Genomic DNA, 5128 nt, shown 5'->3' with positions numbered 1-5128 from the left:
ATTCAATTTGTATTTATGATTTATTTATTGATCAGGCAAATGGACCAAAAAGGGAAGACATATGAATCTGCTATTGAAGTGTTTTCAGTGGCATATGAAAATATGGATAAGTTTGCTACATGATTGCTCAGATGGTGAGTGATAAATTAGCAAAATATTTTGGAGAGAGTTTTTAAAAAATTGATGAAAGTAGTAGAAAAATGATCGGTAATATTATCAAAGAACCTGTCACTCTACAATGTATATTGTGTGGGAGAAGACAATTGAGACATTGTTATAGGTAACAAGATAATTCTTTCAATGTGGAGATTATGGGCATCGAATGGAAGAATGCCCATTACTTGGAGTTGGGTAAAGATTTGTTCAAATTATAAGCAGATAGTTGGAATATGTGAAAGTGATTCCTGAATTACCTAAAAATATGATTAATATGATTTTATTTAATTCATTACTTAAAACTTGAGTTTTTTTTTTTTCAATGATGATAGAATTGAATTTTTTTATGATTTATATATGATATAGATTCTTGAGTTTTGAACCAACTCGATTTCATATATTATAAATTTGATTATAGGGTGTTATAGTAGGTTAGTCTATTGGGTAAAAATAATCCATTAGATGGGTCAAGTGGGCATAAATAAGGTAGCTTTAGCTTCATAACATCTTTGGTTAGATTAACTCATCATTAGTTTCACCAACTTTTGTGATTTGGTCAGGCTAAACTACTTTGAAAAGTGGGTGCTCCCTTTAACGAGTGAATTAACCTTTTTTAACTAGTTATGGTCAAACCAATGGTCTTATTAAGTTAACTGAGCATGGTTCATTTTTTAAATATCCACAAGGGGTTCCATGTCCTATTAATTGGTTAAATTTAATGTTTTGGATCGCTTTGGATTATTTGATCCATATTGGGTTTACATAGGCAAAACTTTGCCAATGAAGCTCAATTCAATTAATTGATGGATTACTAAGCTTTAAAAGAATGTATTCCATTTAGAGGCATCTAATTATGAGCTTAGTATCCATTTATCTTAGCCAGTTTGTAAACTAGCTAATGATAGTTTTCTCAAGTTGAGCTTTAAAGGGAATCATTTGGATCACATCAATTTTGTTTGAACCAATTGGCCAACCCATTGGACCAATTTGGATACATTGACCTCTTAATAACTCATGAACATTCTATTGTATGGAATTGTTCCATTGGCTAGGGTATTTGAAGTTCCTAAATTTATTTTCTAAAGGTTCAAGATAAGTCCGACATTTGAGGTTTGAGCTAAGTTTGCTTTTTCATTGTCTAAGTGGTTAGTAATGATAAATTGAAAGGTACCTAACCAATTGTGTATTCTCCACTTATCAAAATAACTAGGAAAATTGAATTTAATCCTATGGATTTAATTTGACTGAATTGATATGGATCTAAATGTTTTAATCAATTACAATACAAGTATAAACAATTGATAAAATGAGAAGAATATTAGACTCTTTTTAGTGATTATGCTTGATGAAACTAATCATGGTTAAACATAGAAAGAGTTTTCCTCAAAATTTTTGAAAAGCAAATTGATTAAAGCTGATCTTCTCCTATGATCAATTTTAATCCAATAAAACTCTATGATGTTTACAAGGTTCCTTCTATATATCTAACAATGCTAAGGTAAGAATTCCTAGCTAAGATAAGCAAAGAAAGGATTTTAAGGGAAGATTTTTTAATTTTGAGGATGGAAATTAGCAAGAAAAAAAGCTTAAAAATTCTAGGATTAGGCTCAAAATCAAAGCAAGGGATAAATGTCTTCCACTATTCTATACGTGAGATTTGATAAATTATTTCAAGCTCATTATGTGACACCTCCATGTTCATCATTTCATTCAACTTGTTTTGACCAGAATTTTTAAAAAGGTAAATGTTTGAAGTTTTGTGTTTTGAACCCTTTCGTATTTGTTTAGGAATGATATGTGTATGAAAAAGGTCTGCATGTGCTTTGGAGTGAGTTTCAGAAATTTGAACACATTTTGGAGAAATAAAAAAATTTTCCTCTGAAGCGCTGTAATGTCATGTACTGCCTAGGTGTTGTATTGATTGGCGCCTCGGTGCTCAAAAGTGATGCTCCTACATTATGCTGCCTAATTTTTGAAAAATGAAATAGTTCCGTAGTGCTCGATAGTGGCGTCACAATGCAAGTCCTTTATTAAAACATAAATATAATATTTTCCAATATTCAATTGATCTGTTTCAATTAGCAGCCGACAAAGAGAGATAGGGAGATGTTTTTGAGATAGAAAGAAAGATTTTTGGACCACTTAAGGCCATTTTTAGCCATCATCCCAATTTAAAAAGTAATCTTAATCGAGGTAGGTTACACTATGTGTATCTCAGTTTTCAAAAAATGTAAATTTTTTTTAGATTTTGGATAGAATTTATATTTCTATTACAAAAAAACGAGAATAATTTTATACTGGTAAAACTTTTATCGTATAATTTTTTATATGTTATAGAAATTGAGATTCTGGATATTTTGTATATTTTTTGATAATTTTATACTTCAGTTTTAGAATATTTATGATTTTTATTGAATAGAAAATAATTCAAACTTTGAAAAATTGTTTTGTAGTAAAATTAAAATCTTAAGATAATATTTTACACAATCTCTGATAATTCAATTATGTTTTAAAATTATTAATTTTTACTCGGTAAAAATTTATGTTGGCTATTGTTATAGAAAACCCAGCAATTTTGATATGTGCTCAATTTTTTTTTTCTTTTTTCAAATGATCACCAGATTGACCATAAAAAATGATATGTGCTCAATTATGTTGCTATACGACATATTTTTGTTTATATGTTTATGTGATTTTTACTCAGTATATATATGTTAATGTGATTGAATTATATGTTTTATTGGTTGAATTAATTGAATTGAGAAGTTCTATGAAATATTGTTATAAAAGAAGTAAGATATTCTAGTGCATATATGACATATTTTTGTGGCTACAAAGTCTTGTTCTCATGTCTACGGGCATGGTCTGGTGATAAAATGTCATATTTTGGTACTTACGAGCATATTCTAATACTATAAGCACAAAGGAAGTCCTAAAAGATCAGAATTCTTTGAGATGTTGTCTGAGACTACGAAAACCTATTATATTCTATTATGTGATATGAATTTGAGATTATTTTACTTGAATATCTGGATAAATGTTATGCTATTCTCTTTTTTACTTTATTCATCATAGTGAATTATTATACAGTATTTAAATATTCTAGAAAAATATTTAATGAAAGTAATATTTAAAAATTTAGATTGGTGTTTGTGACGTGTTATGCTATTGTAGCTCACTGTGATTTTGCATTCTATTTTCAGGGTCTAGGAAATGGAAGAAGCTTGTTGATTAAAAGTTTCAAAAGTCATATATGAGTTTATCAGTATTTTTTTTGTTTATTTTTTCACATTCATGGCTAGTTTTAGTCTTCAGTTCCTTAACTTTTATTTATTACCATGTACTGTGATTATGCGTAGACATTTTGATGATGAAATGGAAGAGATTTTATAAATGAGATTATTTTAGTACTCTAAATATTTTAGTAACTATGATGTTTGTTTTTGTCTATTTTAAAATGAAAACTATAACAAAATTTGAAATATTTTAAAAACTAGATCTTGAGATTTGTACGTCACTTCTCAACACGATAAGACCTGCCCATGAGTGGGTTTTGATGGGTTGGGTTGCGACACACTTAATGGAAGAAAATTTTTCTCCTTATCAAAGTGCTGGTACCTTTCGTATCAATAGCATCAAGATCAATAAATTATGGGATTGTTGATCTTATTATCCTATGTAATTCATGTGTCTTGCTATTGATTTGATTATAATAAATCTCTATATAGTTTCTTTTAATATTTTATCAAGTATTTTATATGAAAATATTCAGTAACTAAATTATAGAGATTATGACTAATTAGACTTGGCTTAGAATTTCTTATAGCTTGAAGTTGAGCAATAAATAATGAGACATGATAATTTAAAAAAGAAAAAAATGTTAAATAATGGCTTAGTATGTGTGTTTAAATATTTTAATTAAGTTATTACTTAACCTTAAAATATCTCAAGGATAAAAAGCAAGCAAATTAAAATATAATAAAATTATTTTAAAGGAATAGTTATTTTAGTTTAATTAATAAATTATGAATTATTTTTAAAATTTAGGACATAATTAATATAGCTATAAGTGTCTTCTTTTATTTCTTAGCCCCAAAGATGGACCTTATCTTTAGGACTACACAAAAAAGAAGTCTATTATAACTTGGAGGGTAAAGTTTTTCTTGTTTAACTTATAACTTTGAGGCTAAATGTTAAGATGGCGCATATAGCTTGATGGCTAAAAGAAGGTGAGTTTTAACCCATAGCTACATCATCAAAGTTTATGAATTAATTTTATGGTTTGATGACTTAAGAACATATGGCATGACTAGGAATTTTTGGCTTTAAAATAAAGATTTTACTTGTTTGATTGGATCAAAGAAATAGGTAGCACTGTTGAAACTGGGTTTTGATGCTTGCTTTAAAATAAGTAAATATATATAACATGTTAGGATTTGGTCCCAAAACGTGTAAAAAATCTTTTTTTAACTCATTAGGAGGTTGTAAGAAAGAAGAAACCAAATTAAGAAAAATCAAATTGGGTCTGCCCAATTTGACCCAATGAAACCCTAAGATTTGCCAACTAGTTGAGATGATTCTAAATGAGGTCAAACCCTAGTAAAATCAAGTATGAAGGCAATGTGTAACCCTAAATATAAAACTCATAAAAGTTAGGCAAATTGGAAATAAATCCTTTTTTTCCTAATTATTTGAATTTTAGAAAAATTGAGTTTTTTCATATTTTGATGTTAACAATATTTAAGGTTAATTTTTTATTAACCTACTAATTTTTATAAGTTCATCAACTTTGAGTTTGATTTTTTGGATTTTTCTATCCAAATGTTTTCAATATCAAAGTTTAAGGTAACTATTAATTAACGTTTATATTGAAAATTCATAAATGGGCCTAATGGATTGCAAATTCATGAAACTTGGACCATTGGCTCTTGAGAGTTGAAGGAGCATTGCATGTGAGTTTCATAACTTTAAA

The sequence above is a fragment of the Dendrobium catenatum genome, unplaced genomic scaffold (assembly GCF_001605985.2).
Source record: "Dendrobium catenatum unplaced genomic scaffold, ASM160598v2 original_scaffold_96786, whole genome shotgun sequence".
NCBI classification, from domain to species: Eukaryota; Viridiplantae; Streptophyta; class Magnoliopsida; order Asparagales; family Orchidaceae; genus Dendrobium; species Dendrobium catenatum.
The sequence above is the reverse complement of the archived record's forward strand: the minus strand, read 5'-3'. Positions refer to the sequence as shown.